The sequence below is a fragment of the Colobus angolensis genome, unplaced genomic scaffold, assembly GCF_000951035.1.
Source record: "Colobus angolensis palliatus isolate OR3802 unplaced genomic scaffold, Cang.pa_1.0 Scaffold127, whole genome shotgun sequence".
In the NCBI taxonomy this organism is placed as follows: Eukaryota; Metazoa; Chordata; class Mammalia; order Primates; family Cercopithecidae; genus Colobus; species Colobus angolensis.
Genome location: NW_012113919.1, coordinates 4273337 through 4291298, shown reverse-complemented (window position 1 = coordinate 4291298; position 17962 = coordinate 4273337).

The window sequence follows — 17962 nt, the reverse complement described above, 5'->3', positions numbered from 1 at the left end:
CTGCATGTGGTGGCTGCTGCACCCTTAATACTTTTAGAAGCCCTCAAAATCACAAACTATGCTCAACTCAATCTCTACAGTTCTCATAACTTCCAAAATCTATTTTCTTCCTCACATCTGACACATACTTTTCTGCTCCCCGGCTCCTTTCGGCTATACTCACTCTTTGTGGAGTCTCCTACAATTACCAGTGTTTCTGGCCCAATTCAATCTGAACTCCCACATTTTTCCTGATAGCACATCTGACCCCCATGACTGTATCTCTCTGATCCACCTGACATTCACTCCATTTCCCCATATTTCCTTCTTTCCTGTTCCACACCCTTTTCACACTTGGTTTATTAATGGCAGTTCCACCAGGCCTAATTGCCACACATCAGCAAAGGCAGGCTATACTATAGTATCTTCCACATCTATCATTCAGGCTACTGCTCTGCCCCCCCTCCAATACCTCTCAGCAAGCAGAACTCATAGCCTTAATTTGGACCCTCACTCTTGTAAAGGGACTATGCGTTAATATTTATACTGACCCCATATCCTGCATCACCATGCTGTTTTATGAGCTGAAAGGTTTCCTCACTACACAAGGGTCCTCCATCATTAATGCTTCTTTAATAACAGCTCTTCTCCAGGCTGCTTTACATCCAAAGGAAGCTGGAGTCATACACTGCAAGGGCCATCAAAAGGCATGAGATCCCATCGCTCAGGGCAATGCTTATGCTGATAAGGTAGCTAAAAAAGCAGCTAGCATTCCAACTTCTATCCCTCATGGCAATTTCCTCCTTCTCATTGGTCACTCCTATTACTGTTGTCCTTGGACGAGGACAACATCTCCTTCCATTCTGTTCTATCATCATTTCATAACCTCTTCCATGTAGGCTACAAGCCGTTAACCTGGTCTTAGAACCTCTCACTTCCTTTCCATTGTGGAAATGTATCCTCAAGGAAATTACTTCTCAGTGTTCCATCTGCTATTTTACTACTCCTTGGGGATTATTCAGGCCCCCTCTCTTCCCTACACATTAAGTTCAGGGATTCGCCCCCACCCAGGACTGGAAAATTGACTTTACTTACATACCTTGAGTCAGGAAACATGTCTGGGTAGACACTTTCACTGGATGCGTAGAAGCCTTTCCCACAGGGTCTGAAAAGGCCACCGCGGTCATTTCTTCCCTTTTGTCAGACATAATTCCTCAGTTTGGCCTTCCCACCTCTATACAGTCCAATAACTGGCCTTTATTAGTCAAATCACCCAAGCAGTTTCTCAGGCTCTTGGTATTTAGGGGCTCCTGGTTTTACCTCAAATTGCCACCCTTAAGTCTCTCTTTAAGTGGATAGAAGATTTTCAGTGGCAAAGTGCACTCCAATACTTTCACCCTGATGAAGTCCTATTCTTTACTTTTATACTCTTATTCTCATTCCTGTTCTTATGCCACCCTCTACCTCTCCCCAGCTATCTCCACTACACTATCAATCTCACTCTCTCCTAGCCATTTCTAATCCTTCTTTAATAAACAATTGCGGTCTTTGCATTTCTCTTTCCTCCAAAATCATTTAATACCTGTTTTTCTCCTCTTATTTGGACATGTGTCTTTTGTTTAGTTTCTCAATTCATACAAAACCGCAGTCAGGCCATCACCAATAATTCTACATGACAAATGCTCCTTCTAAAAACCCCACAATATCACCCCTTACCTCAAAAATCTTTCTTCAGTTTAGTCTCTCCCACTCTAGGTTCCCACGCCGCCCCTCATCCCACTTGAAGCAGCCCTGAGAAATATCACCCATTATCTCTCCATACCACCCCCAAAATTTTGCCACCCCAATACTTTACCACTGTTTTGTTTTATTTTTCTTATTAATATAAGTAACAGGAATGTCAGGCCTCTGAGTCCAAACTAAGCCGTCATATCCCCAGTAACCTGCAGGTGTACATCCAGATGGCCTGAAGCTACTGAAGATGCATAGAAGTGAAAATAGCTTAACTGATGACATTCCACCATTGTGATTTGTTTCTACCCCACCCTAACTGATCAATGTTCTTTATAATCTCCCCAACCCTTAAGAAGTTTCTTTGTAATTCTCCTCACCCTTGAGATTGTACTTGGTGAGCTTCACCCCCTGCCCCTAAAACATTGCTCTTAACTTCACCGCCTATCCCAAAACTTATGAGAACAAATGATAATCCCACCACCATTTGCTGACTCCCTTTTCGGACTCAGCCCGCCTGCATCCAGGTGAAATAAACAGCCATGTTGCTCACACAAAGCCTGTTTGGTGATCTCTTCGTACGGATGCATGAAACGATCATTGTTTGTCTAAATTTTTTTCTCAATATAATTCCCATATGGGTCAAGTTTAGCCATAATTCAAGTTAATCTTCTGCTCATAAAACTTCAAATGATTTTAGATGTCACTAACTTCCTTGAAATGATCTATAACGGTTCATACAAATTATCCCCTTCTTCCTCAACAATCTCAAAACCTAATACTCTCCAATTTGCTGGCTGTATTTCAGCTGTATTGGCCTCCTTGTTCATTCATGAACATAGTGAGAACACAGAAAAATATAGTCTGAATAAATAAATATGTACGTAACACTTTTGAGTTCTTATTGCACGTCTTACAACTTTTAAACACTTTTAATATGTACCTGTTACACACATAGTTCATATTTTCCAATGAATAGAGATCTATTTAATTCCCTAAGGAGAAAATGACCAGGATAGTAAAAGTTATTCAAATAGAATGTGAAAGAGTGTGAGCACTGAAGAAAGAATGTTGGCATAAGATCACATGGTCAGATCAAAAGATATTTAGTATACTGCAAGGCAACAATAATCTTAAAATTCTTTGAAGTTTATTTTTTAACTGAATGGCTTGCATCTCTAGTGAACACAATTTAATACACCTTTACAGAGTAAATAGTTAACAAAGTACATCCTCTAGAGAATTTAATAATCCTGAAGTTCATCAGTAAGTCAAGGCTCCAATTGCATACTTGAAATGTCACTCAACCATCATTTTGCATTATTTTCAAGTTATTGAAATATTTCTTAACAATGAATACACTTTTAATGCACACTTTAAGGTTGTGAAAACTGAGGAATGGAAAGACTGGATCACTTGCCCAAGATCACTTTTGAGTTAAGGTCAGAGCCAAGGTTTGAATGCAGAAATGTGGTTCCAGAGACATTTCTCTTAATAACGATAGGATGCTAACATCATTTTGCAATAAGGCACTCTAATCGAAAAAGTAAAGGTCAGATAAACTGAGGGAACAACCCCCACCCCTACAAAACATAGTGAACAAACAGTGTTTTTCTTTCTTATGTCACTGTTCAGGGCAAGGGATGTCCATTTTAACGTCACTCATGTTGTTACCTTTCTGGTCACCTAGATGGGGAAAAGTCCATGGAGGAGTGAGTGTCTGTGTGGATATGAAATTTTTATGCACTGATCAAAACATATCACTGCAACTGTTTTTTACAGACAAAAATCTGTGGTGTGTCCTTGTCTAACTGCAGGAATCAGAGAACTATAGTTTAGCTATAGGCATAGAGTAGGGGGTAGAGGTGAATACTGCTTAACAGCTAGTAGTTTAAACTACTTTTATACATGTTGACTTGAAACTTGTTACTTAACTTAATCATATATTATCAACATCTCATGTTCACAAATAAACATATTTATAATAATTTTAATTTTTTGTTTTATTATTTTAAAAATCTCTATATTGTTTCATTATATTTATACTTTTAGTCATTTATATTTTTCTGAATTTACTAAGAGTGCTGCAATAGGTATCCCTACAGCTAAACTTTTGAATACATTCATAAAAACCTTTTGGAATAAAGTTTATTAAATGTGACATTGTTGGGCAATGCCCTGTACACATTTATATTTTACATTTTGCTAAAGTATGGTCTCACTATCAAAGCAAGAGTGCTTTAAGTACGTCCTTATTGAAGCTACATAGAATAATTTTTAAGATTTTCTATTTGATCATTTAACTGGGGAAATATTGTATCTTCTTATTTTTATCTATACTTAATACCATTGACAATAATTAAATCATTAATTTGCTCCTAAGCAATCATTGTAATTTTTCTCTTGTGACTTGATGTTTTATCACATTTGCCTTTGCTGGAAGGTCACCATTTTTAAGTGCTCTTTATGTTTATATTTATATAAAAATAATAATTATTTATCTTAAAAACTGTAGTTGTTTTTATCCCAATTTTTAAATTTTTTAATGTATTTTTGTAGGTAATTTAGTATTCTGTCAATGTAAGTGGCACAGAATACCAAAAAGACAACATATACAAATATATAAATACATAATTATTAGGGTAAATAAATAAATTATGCTAATATTATTTTATGCTTTATTTACAAATATTAAAATTATTTCTATAACCATCGGTATATATTTCTCTGTGGATTATCTTAGTGGTCCTAGCTCTTTATTTATTTATCCTAGGTCATGGAATATATCCATGACCAATATATATCCATGACCTTTGTCATGTGACTTTGATGTATATGGTATATTTTATTTTTGAAAGTTGTCTTTCCATAATAACATGTTTCATCTTCCATACACTGGTACATAATGATTTTGCCACTTTTCATCAAGAGGTGAATTCTACTTCTTCTCCCACTGAATCAAGTCTGATGTAATAGCCACCTTGGAATCAATAGAATGTGGCAGATTATACACATCATGACTTCCAGGGCCAGGACAGACACGTGCATGCAGCTTCTGACTGATTCTCACCAGATGTTTTCTGTGGAGCAAGAAATCCCTACGTAGAAATCTCATGTCTCTGGAAACATATGGTGCAGAGCTGGTCATATCTAGGCATTCTGGTTAATAGTGCTAGCTGAGAACAAACTTGTTGCCATCTTAGTGCCAGTGTCTGACAGTTTAATCCAGTCCACATGGACCTTCAAGGCGAGGCAACTCACCAGCTGAGCTGCACATGGTGCACCCATTTGACACCAGGAAAAGTAGGGGAATTGTCAGGCCAGTCTGATCTATAGTTCAGATATTCAGAATCCATGATGTATAATGAAATGTTGGTTGTTTTATGCCATTATAATTGGGACCAATTTGTTATGCAGTAGTGAAAACTAGAATATAACATCTTCTCAATTTGACTCCATTTGGCTTTTTTGATTAATAGGTTGTTAGCAGACATAATATATCTGCTAGTGTTTTTGTCCTTCTAAGGACATCACCATTAGAAGGATGTACCTGTGTTAGTCCACTGTTTTCAACTAGGTGGGGAGGCATACATATCACCAAACTGGTACAACTAAGTTCAGCAGATAATCTTAACTTACAGTGCAGAGCCAGTCAATGAATAGCTACATGTGTCAGCCCATTAACCCATAGACCCTTGAGCAAGTTCAGTTAGAATCAGCAGACAGCAGTCAGGTTTGCCTGAACTCTAGCCATTATACAGATGTGTTTTGTTTTGATTTGTTTTGTATTTTAGTAAAGACTGACTGATACATATTCCAATAAGATTTCTTACTAACCATAAATTATTTGAGGTCAAACACTTTGATATGTTATTTTATCGTATTACACATACTCCTGTGAACATAAGAAAACCCATTAAATTTGTTTAACTGAATTTACAGTGTCTTATACCTCAGTGTATTCAATTTTAAACATCTATAGTTTTCTCCAGCTTTAAGAGCACGTAATTGCATATGTTTAGCTATGCCCTTGGTTTTATTCTAACAATGGCAATACATGTTTACGAATATAGTTAAATGGTATTTAGGGTGTACAGGCAGCTTAAGTAAATTATTCTGGATAATGTAGAACAACGTAAGTCAGCAAAACTGCAATCCAATCAGTGTAGTATGTAAAGAAATGTTAAGATTCACTAAAATTTGCAAAAAGATTGTCATGATAAATAGAATCTAAATGCTTACAGCTTGTGTGTAATATAAATATCTCTTTTAGAGGGAGAGATAGAAGTTAGAGCTAAAAGATTTTGGTTTAATCTTCATTATAGAAAAAAAATAGAGGCAACGTAGACAACTTGTATAGTGTATCTTTATCTTCATTTTCGTATTAGCTTTTAATAATACCTTCCCTTCTGCATGTACACTTCTTTGTGTATGTGTGTATGTGTGATGAAGATAAGTGAGTAAAGACAATAGTAAAGCAGGCACAATTCCTCTACTGAAAGTAAGATAGACATTGTTAAGGAAAGTGATGATGTGATTACAAATTGGTTTTTCTCAATGATAAAGCACTTACATATCATTTGTGTCTCAATATATTTATAAATATATTGATGAACAAAGACTCCCCAAATCTGTTACTCTATACCGACCCTGGAGAAATTCAGGAAAATTGTGGACTCAAAAAAATAGCTATTAACATCACCTTTACCCATATACTATGTGGGGTAGGCATCCCCCTACCTCCGTTTGTTTTGGGTCCTCTGCACGACAGACCACTCTTAAAAGCTGGCTGAGTGGAGCTTTATTTCCTTATTCAACAGATATATCTTGTTAGGACATCTGAAGTTAGTGGTAGAGCGTCGTCAGACTTGATGAAATGAATGTATTCTTCCACTAAGTCCAGGTATGTTCTTGTGAACTCAATTCTTCAAAGTTTTAAATGTTCAACAGAATTGATAAGGCTGTCTAGCATCAGCTACAAACACAGTAGCATGAATCAACATATTTATATTGCAATCTAGAAGCAAGTTTTCTTACTAGACCAGAAACCATACGATAATATAAATATTTACTGTGGAAGAGATTAGACTAGAAATTAATGTACGTGATTAAAAATTTAAAAAGCAGAAGCTTAGTGGTTTCTACTTTGCCATGATTCTTTGAGTGTCTAAAATCCTTTTGGGAGAATTAAAACTAAATTTGAAGTCATTCCCTGCCGGTTATTCATGGGAGCATAGTTTTTTTTTTTTTTTTTCTCCAAATACACCAAATGTACACCAGTTTACAAAAACAAGGCCTTGTCTTCTCCCAAGGAGAATAATATTTAATGCTCTCTAGTAACTTAGAATATTTTAGAAATACAAGAAACATTAAATCATAAAATGTCTTCACTCTGGATTTTTCTAAATTTCTTTAGCTCTACCTTAGCTATCTCTTGTAAATTAAAATTTTATGTTTTCATTGTGACTAAAATTTATATATTACTGGCATCCTGTTGAATTTAATTTGAATTCTATTAAAACTCACAACTCACATTCTTTGGCATATATGTTATACACTATAAGAAAGATTTCCAGTCTTCTGCTCTTATTTCTGCATTGATAAATCACTATCCTGATTGTAATCCTCTTTCTTGTAGATTTTCTCTAGCATTGATATTGTAAGAAAACATTCTATAGTTTGTTATTCTAGAACTTATTTTATTAGTAACTTTGGTTTCCCAAGAGAATCTGCTTTAATTGAACATGGGGTACAGTAGTAATTTTCCAGTTTTTTACTCAGATGATTAGTATCCAATCAATCCTTTTTTAACAAAGAAATTTTAACTTTTATTTTAGATTCAGGAGTACATGTGGAGGATTGTTACATTGGTATTGTCACAAGCATCTGTGTGAAGAGACCACCAAACAGGCTTCATGGGATCAATAAAGCTTTTTAATCACCTGGGTGCAGGCGGGTTAAGTCTGAAAAGAGAGTCAGTGAAGGGAGATGGGGTGGGACCGTTTTATAGGATTTGGGTGGGTAGTGGAAAATTACAGTCAAAGGGGATTTTTCTCTTGCAGGTAGGGGTGGGGTTCACAAGGTGCTCAGTGGGGGAGCTTTTGAGTCAGGAGAAGGAATTTCACAAGGTAATATCATCAGTTAAGGCAGGAACCAGCCATTTTCACTTCTTTTGTGATTCTTCACTTGCTTCAGGCCATCTGGACTTATACCTGCAGGCTTGGGCTCAGAGGCCTGACAGGTGTATTGTATAATGAATAGGTTTGGAGTATGATTGATCCTGTCACCCAGGCAGTGAGCATATTATCCAATAGATAACATGCCCCAGTCACCACTCCTTCCTTTTCTAGTAGTACCTGGTATCTATTGTACCATCTTTATGTTCGTATGTATACAATGCTTATCTTCCACTTACAAGCGAGCACATGAGGGATTTGGTTTTCTGTTCTTGTGTTAATTTGTTAGTATAATAACCTCCAGCTGCATCTGTGTTGCTGCAAGGGACATGACTTTGTCCTTTTTGATGGCTGCATGGTATTCCATGGTGCATATGTGCACCATTTTCTTTGTCTAGCCCACCACTAATGGACATCTTTGTTGATTCCATGTCTTTGCTATTGTGAATAGAGCTGTGATAAACATATGACTGCATGTTCTTCTGGCAGAATGATTTGTTTTCTTTTGGATATATACCTAGTAATAAGATTGCTAGGTCAAATGGTAGTTCTGTGTTCTTTGAGAAATCACCAAACATCTTTCAACAGTGGCTGCACTAATTTTCACTCCCACCAACAGTGTAAAACCATTCCTTTTTCTCTGCAGTCTCATCAGCATCAGTTGTTTTTTGACTTTTTAATAATTACCATCTTACTGGTGTGAGATAGTATCTCACTGCAGTTTTGATTTGCATTTTTCTAATGATTAGTGATGAGTATTTTTTCATGTTTGTTGGCTGTTTCTATTTCTTTTCTTTAAAAATTGATTTAAAGGAATTTATTTTTGTTTTTGCTTTGTTTTTCTATATTTCTTCTTTTTTTAAAAAAAAGGATACGTGTGCAGAAGCTGCAGGTTTGTTACACAGGTATACATACACCATGGGCTGCGGCATCTATTGACCTGTCATCTAAGTTCTCTCCCCTAGTCCCCCAACCCCCAACAGGCCCTGGAGTGTGTTGTTCCCCTCCACCTGCCCACGTGTTTTCGTTGTTCAACACCCACTTATGAGTGAGAACATGCGGTGTTTGGTTTTCTGTTCCTGTGTTAGTTTGCTGAGGATGATGGTTTCCAGCTTCACTGGGAAGTGTCAGTTCATATTTGTATTAGTCAGCGTTCTCTAGAGGGACAGAACTAATGGAATATATATATATGTCCATATATGTGTATATACACACACATATAAAGTATATATAGAAACATATGCATATATAAAGTGTGTATATATATATATAGGTGTGCTTATTAAATATTATAAAGGGAGTGTGTGTGTATATATATATATGAGTTAAGTATTCATTTACATGATCATAAGGTCCCACAATAGGCTGTCTGCAACCTAAGGAGCAAGGAAATCCAGTCCAAGTCCCCAAACTGAAGAACTTGGAGTCCAATGTTCGAGGGCAGGAAGCATCCGGCATGGGAGAAAGATATAGGCTGGGAGGCTTGGCGGGTCTCTCCTTTTCGTGTTTCTCTACCTGCTTTGTATTTGCTGGCAGATGCTTAGATTGTGCCCTCCAGATAAAGGGTGGATCTGCCTTTTCCAGCCCATTGACTCCAATGTTACTCTCTTTTGGCAACACCCTCACAGACACACCCAGGGTCAATACTTTGTATCCTTCAATCCAGTTAAGTTGACACTCAGTATTAACCATGACAACATTCTTTGCCCATTTTTAATGGGATAATTTGTTTTTTCCTTGTTGTTTAAGTTTCTCATAGATTCTGAATATTAGACCTTTGTCAGAAACACAGTCTGTGAATATTTTTTGCATTTTGTAGATTGTTTACTTTGTTGATAGTTCCCTTTTCTGTGAGGATGTTCTTTAGTTTCCTTAGGTCCAACTTATCCATTTGTATTTTTGTTACAATTGCTTTTGAGACTTTAGACATTCATTCTTTGGGAAGGCCAATGTCAGCTTCCGAGAATGAATTAGAGAGAAGCTTCTCTTCTTAGATTTTTTGGAATCCTTTTAGGAGAATTGGTACCAGTTCTTTGTAGATGCATTTTGAACACCTCTATGTATGCAACTTAGAAAATCAAGAGGAAATGGATCAATTTTTGGAAATGCAACCTCCCAAGATTGAACCAGGAAGAATGTGAAAACGTGTATAGAACAATAGCAAGTTCTGAAATTGAATCAGTCATGAAAAAACCTACCAACTTGAAAAAAAAAAAAAAATCCCTGGTCCAGATGGATTCCTAGCCAAATTCCACCAATAAATCTTCATCAATATATTCGTCCACATATGCTTTTTTTTTTTAACTATTTCCTAGATTATTCTAAATATTCATCCATTTTTGGGAGCCAATGCTTTGGAGTTATTTTTGCTAGTGGTAAAACAATTCATTAATAAACACAAAGCAGAAAAAACACAAACAACTTTCCCTAAGTCATCTAGATGTTCAGTCAGTGTTAATACCTAGATTTCTATTTCATTTCCTTCTGATATTTCTCACATCAGAAAAGGAAGTGAAGAAGGAGAAACAGAAAACACCAAGAAGTAAAATGAATGGAAAGCTTATGTTCTTTTATTAGGACAATGTTGTGAACTGAATGTTTGTATACGCCCAAAATTTATATGTTGAAACCCTAATTCTCATAGTGATGGTATTGGGAGGTAGAGCCTTTGGAAAGAATTAAGTACATCTCTCACAAATGGAATTTCTTGCCTCATAACAACAGACACGGGAGCTTGCCTTCTCTCTATCTCAGCTCTCTACCAGGTGAGGTTACAACAATGAAGATGACCTTCTACAAGTCAGGAAGCAGACCCTCTGCAGACACTGGATCTGCTGCTACCATGATCTTGGACTTCCCGGGCTCCAGAGCTATGAGAAATTAATGTTTGTTGTTATAAGCCCCCATCCCCCAGTCTATGATAATTTGTTACAGTAGCCTGAATTGATTAATACAGACAGTTACCTACTTCCTTTTAATGTTTCACAGCTTAACGGATATTGACCACTCACTATGTGTCAATCTTGATTATTTTTGTTGTTGCTATCTTTAATTCCATAGCATTGGAACTATCATGTTTTCCTCCCTAATCTTTAACCTATCACATACCACAACAGTAATAGTTGATCTAAAAATAGTATGCTATGGCTTCAAATACTTGATTTTTGTCTTTAATGAGCAACACTAAACCCAAGTATTTCAACTTACACTATTAAATTGATTACATAGTTACCTGATTTGCAGCAATGAGCCATTATTGAAAGGAAAATATTTTACTGTTCTGTTGCTAATTGCTTTTGTGTTCTATATTTGATATAATGACAAATCCACTTAATATTCTTCCATTTTGTACCGTTGTGCCTTTTATACTGAAGTATTTGTTTTAAATACAGAGGTGAACCGCTCTTCCTTCTCCTATTTCCCATGTAGAAATTGGGTCTCTGACTTGCTAGCTTTCGGGGGATAAACAATCATACACAGAATTGTTGAACATGTCATTTGCTGACCTTGAAGTAGAAAGGACAAAAGCTATTTTTCCAGCAAATATGTTGAATGATGAATGATTGAATTTTACTGATACTTTTATCCGTTATTAGAAGACAAATACATATACTATCCCATTTTTACTCTACTTTCCCTTCACTAAATTGTAATAGAGCAATTTTAAAAAGCCATAAGTATTCTATGCACAATCAAAGGCACTTTAAAGAGTAAGATGGTATATTTGAAGAAGAAAAGAATTTGACTATTTTTATCATATGCTTTGACTTAATCTTCACTATCTCTCATTGAGAATTCTCCAATTGTGGTAACATCTGCATCTGGATAATTTATTATTTTTCCACAAGTCAACAATATTCAAAACAGAAACATTTTGCATATTGAATATTCAACTAAACAAACTATCATTTTGTGCTATCTTGACTGTCTTCACAAAATAAAATCATTTTGTTTCCTTAAAATCCAACAATTGTAATTGCAAACCAGTTTATGACTATCTTCATCAAAACTGTCAGTATATTAATTGTTGAGCATATAAGCAACTTTTCATAAAGTGATTACATTGTTTAAGATATGATGAGGAGAAATGGCATTTCAATAGATAATAAACCTCATTTTCCCCCCACAACAAAAATAATGCTTTCTGATTTTCATTATAGATATGAAATTGTCTGTACAAAAGAAGTGGGATCCTTTCTTTACATGCATACTTCATCAATTTAGTTCAACAAACTTCTGAGTTTACTTTTGAGGCTATTAATATTCACATAGCATGTAGAACTTAAACTTTATAATGTACTTTCATTATACACATTCAAAAACTGTTCATTTGCTTACGACTAGTTTATATTAAGTGTTTAAAGCTATATCAATAAGCATATTGAGTGTTATAAATTACTAACTTCTAGCATACATAAACATGTCATGCTTAGAGTTCATAGCATTTCTCTAACCTTATTTTAGTTATGAAGAAAAGAAAACTTGAGGCCTAGGAACACAATTAATAAATGTGAAAGCAGGATTTGAATACAGACTAGCTGAAAACATAATCTGAGGTTTGTTCCATTAGACCATGCTGCTTTCCTTTTCTCTACTAATAAATGTTACAAAATGAACTGGTATTGTAGAACGACAGATGTAACAACAACTATAATAATGAAACTCATTTATAGATTCCTGTTATGTGTCTGATATGCAGCAACTTGCATATCAGTATTATAACTTTATAAATGAAAAAAAAAAAAATCAGAGCAGAAGTTAAGTGAACCTGCCCAAAGCGTGTTTTAAAAATAAAAGAACATGGAGTCTTACTTTCCACAGAGTTCAAATTAATTCTCCATACAGTAAATTCAATTACTCAGAATGCTATAAGGGGTATGAGAAACCTTGGTTAATTACTATATTTCCTAGAGAATATGAGGATTCGCCATTTGAACAGTCTTGGAACATAATAAAATTAGTTCAGTGCTAAACTCTGTTAAACATATTATTTTCAAAGAGCCAGAAAATATACTGGAATCTTAGAGTTCCTTGGAGTTATCATTATGAACAAGAATTATCAGTATTTAGCATGTATGGGTTTGAGAAGGCTAAGATAATTGAGGGAAGTAGAATTCCAAATGAACTGACTTTTACTGACTGTAGTTAGGTGTTAATCACTAGGACTCTAGGGTACTATTTAACATATTTCTTTTGCAGTGGGTTAAAGAAGGCCTCAGTGCCCCACTAAAAGCAGTTTAGTTTTCTAAGTACAAAAATTACCACCAAGATAAACTTGGCCATGGAAAAGAATTCAGTAGCTATTATTATTATATCCACTCTTATTGGTTAGCACAAACTATGTACCAATATTATTTCCTATTTAAATAAAGTCTCTTGTAAATTTACACACTGAAATATAGGTCCATTACATCTCGTACTATTGCAGCCTATTACACTTACAAGATATATAGATCTATGCATACACACAAACACACATTTAATTTCTAGGTATGAAAATACAAATATAGATATCAATACTGACATACTTTCTGTGTGAAAATAATTGTTATTTAGTAAGTCAACATTCCAAGTAACACATTGTGTGTAATAAACTGAAATTAAAAGTCAGTTTGTTTCATCTGCCCCATACAAACATATACATATATTGTCATTATACTAAATCTGTCATTTTATTATATATACAGCAATAATTTTTTCCATGTGCTAATTAAAAGCATCAATTTATATAATATTTTTTGAAACAAATTTGACCATAGATTAAAGAATGATCATAATGACTGATATTATTTTCTACATGTTATGTATTTGCATTAAAAAAATTTAAATTTTATAATTTCAGTTTCAGGTAAGCACAATAACTTCCAACCCATTTTTCTAGTGTTGGAAATTTGAGATACCAAGAGTTTCAGTAACTCTGCTATGGATAGATCTTTCAAATGAGTAGAGGGAAAAAAATGGAAACAGCAACAGTCACATTAATGGTAATAGACACATCCAGAACTCCCAAAGCATTCTTCTGTCTTCGGTATCATGGGTGTTAAAGCTGTTTGGAACAACAACAAAAAAAGCAACACACACACATACACACCACACACACAGTCATATTTATGGAAGCTCATTTTATCTCTAGGACAGCAAAACTTCCTCTGGAGACTGGGAACTTGAGCTTTCAGATTCTTGAACCACCTTCTACCTTGATTTTCATTTGAAAAGGGAAAAATTGCCATTATCAGACAGCTGAAGGGGAGAAAAATATACTGGCATTCACATGTAAACACTGTGAGGTATGACCTGGACACATTAAACACTCTAAATATCCCTTCTCTTTTACTAGCCACAGTGCTTGCATTTCTCATTATTTTTATCTCCATCCATTTTTTTTTTTCTGCATGGGATAAACATCACAAATACAATTATCCCTAGTGTCGATTCTACTCTTCAGTATGCTAAAAGCTATTTAAATCTTGCTTTTGCATTTAGTTTATTTTAAATCATTCTTTATCTCATTCATCTCCCTTTACATTTGATCTTTTAAAAAATACCTTAGCTATTTGTCTCCTTTGATTCTTAGCTCCTGTTTTATAGATAAATCATCTACTCTCTTGATAACACTAAAAATGATGTCTCATGTTTATTTAGAAAATATTATTTACCAGCCATTATGCTGAGCAAGGCTGCATCTTAACGACATGCCATATTTCATAGATAGGACCAAGAAATTTAGTAAATTGTCTAAGGTTACGCTGCAAAATTATAGAGTCAATTCAAACTAGGCTATATGAGCGGAATCCATGATTTTAACCACTATGGACAAATGTCTAACAATTTCCTTAAAATATGCCTCTCGTAATAATTCATTTCCAACTGCCTGTAGCTCTGTGATGAATTTTTTAAATCATTTTGTTTGCCCAATTTTGTTGATATTATTTTCTGTTTATTTTTATCCGGATAAAAATACATTTTATCAAAACTTTCAGTTTCTCATTACTGATGATTCATCTCTATTTGTTCTTAGATTCTCTATGTCTCTGACTCAATGTTTTGATAAACAGCGATTGAATATGTTCTTGCCTTATTGATTAGTTTACCTAAACACTGAATGAGTACACTTTCTATTGTGTACTGTTCGTGGAAATATTTCTATGTCAGTCTGCACCTATTAATCCATTGTTTAGCATGTGTTTTCTGCAAAAAAGGACAAAAGCAACTATGTGCATCATGTGTGAAAATAAAAACAAATTATATGTTTGAGTGAATATATTAATATCTTAAGATGCCAAATATCTAACCGCTAATGTTTATTAAAAACATTTCTAACTTCAATATAAAATGGTTCCAATTCTAATTTGTGCGCCATTATATTCTGCACATATTTCTACATATAATTATTGAATTAATTATGTCACCATCATAGTTCTTGAAAAAAAATTTAATATCTGAAGAGATTCAGAATCATTTATATAACAATATATTTAAATGTCAATAAGTCTCCTTGAAGTTAATGCTACTATTTATATATCTTCTTTTAGTTTAATATATGAAACAAATTTGACTTATTACTCTCCATTACTTTATATTACTCAGTGACACTTGTATTCTTGTTTTGTATAAAAGACTTTATTCTTCAATGTAACAAAGTAAATACATTTTATGTTGTAAAATGCATCTGTAAAGATTTTTAAAGTATATTTAAAACTATTTAAAAAATAAAAATATATTGAAAGTGTATAATTAACAATAGACTTGTACACAAGAAACATTATTTCACTTTAAATAATTTAATCTTCCTATAGAATAAGTGGACTTATTTTTATAAGTATATTTATGTTTACTGATGGCACTGCTTTTATAAGCACGAACCAGGTGTGCCAAAAGAAAATGTAAAACACATGCTTAAATATCTCTATGAGACAACTAAATATTAATGCAAACTTTTTTATTTCCACAACAGTCACTGAACATGTTCATTGCACCTGGGGCAGTTTAGATGCAGGGAACCCAGGGCAGAGAGAGCAAATATTCTTACGCTAAATAACACCTAGAATTAGGAATACATTTGTTACATATTTATCAATGCCATGGTAAATATCCTTTGACAGTGACTATTCTAGAATTTGTATTTCTAAATAAAGCTTGTTACTTTTCAAGTATGCAGAACCTTTATCTTGTATAAGTCAAATAAATTTATGTATATATATATTATATAAATCAAATGTTATATATATTATTTAAACATACATGTTTTAAATTTCTTTTTGATTTTCATTTCCTAAGATCAAATTATTCAAACAATTTAAGTATAAAACTACTTAAGATTTTAATAACTATGATCCTGTAAAACTCACAATATCATCTTGATATTCTCAAATTGGGCAAAATAATATTGAATGTCCATTATTTTTCTAAAATAATCATGTGAATTTATTCCAAACTGCATATTTATAAGTGACTATGTAACTTAAATTTAAGACTAAAATACTTTTGATATAGAATACGGTAATTTTACAAATAAAAGTGAATAAAATTATTAAACTAGTTTATACTGCCCAGTAATACCAACTTTTCTTAAACAACAATTATTAATTTTTAAAAAATATCTATTCAAATATGACAATAATTCTTTTCCTTCATAAAAACTTAAATATTCACAACATTGTGAGTTTGGAAAAATATAAAGAGAAAAAATGAAGAAAAGTGATCAAAAGACAACTCAAGCACAAAATAATCACAGCCTGTTAATAAGCCTGCCTAGCCCTGTGGCTGTTGCTAGAGCGCCAGGCCCTCAGCCTCATAATCAGCGGTTCAAAATCTCCTCCAGTTTCAAGATGTCCAAGGGGAGATTTTGGTGACCTCAAAGAAGACCTGGTGAGAATACTTGAGATACACAGTCTTGAACCTATCACAGGAATGAAAAGTCAGCAGGCTGTTTAGCTGCCTGACCAAGTGGTGAAGCTCAGAGGTCTTGGAGCTACTGTAATATATCAGGGTGGGAGCTCAGTGTCTGAGCATCTTCATGTAGTGGGCCTGGAGGAAGGAGCCAGCAGCTAGCTTGGAAGCTCTCTCCAGATGTAGTCTTATTCCTACATAGTCATCTCACATATAAAGCATGATAAGGTCAATGTCTTCATATTGACCTGGACACACCTAGCATATCTGAGCAAAAAATGGGAGGCAATGGGAAAGTTGATGTCAAATTTGAGGATTTGCAGGATACTGATTTCCATAGCAAGCATCTCATGTCACTGATAAATACCATCACAGAGGTACAGGAAGTCATCCACACAAGATGGGCAGGTTCTTCAAATTTTGCTGCCATCAAAAAGGCAGTGGGACCAAGGAGTTGTAACCTATCCTTTGTGCACACTACCTCCATGAAGTAGTGATCCACTGGCTTCACTACCAAGGACCAGGTCTCCTGGTTCATCTCAAAAGACATCTGTATCTTCCCCAACCAGTTCACAAGAATGGCCCTCATGACACTGCTGATGTCAATCTTCCTGTTTATGTGTTTTGTACGTATAAACTTTTCCTTTTTCTGATTCATGTAACCAAAGATTTCCTTGGTATATATTGAGTTGGAAAATGGATCACCATGGTCTTTGTCAATATCTTCCAGAGGAGTCACCTCCTTCAATATTCTCTTGACCTTGCGTGAGTGAGGTTTATTGGAAGCACATCCACATGCACTGAACTTGGTGCATCTGAATTTCCCATGCTGGACATGGTGGCAGTGCTGTACTTGCCTATTCTTGATTCAGGGGCAGTGCTAGACACACATGGTTGATCCCAACTTGGGGGATCAAGAATGTTTTGAGAAAGGTGTCTTCCTTGCAGGTAGGACTCTTCTGTAGACTAAAGGCTCTTTGAAGGACAACCTTGTCTCAGTGGTGTGTTTCTTTTTCTTTTCTTTCTTTTTTTTTTTTTAGACTAAGTCTTACTTTTGTAAAAAGTCCAGGCTGAAGTACATAGGCACGATATCGGCACACTGCAACCTCTGCCTCCTGGGTTCAAGCAATTCTCCTGCCTCAGCCTCTCGATTAGCTGGGATTACAGGTGCCCGCCACCACACTCGG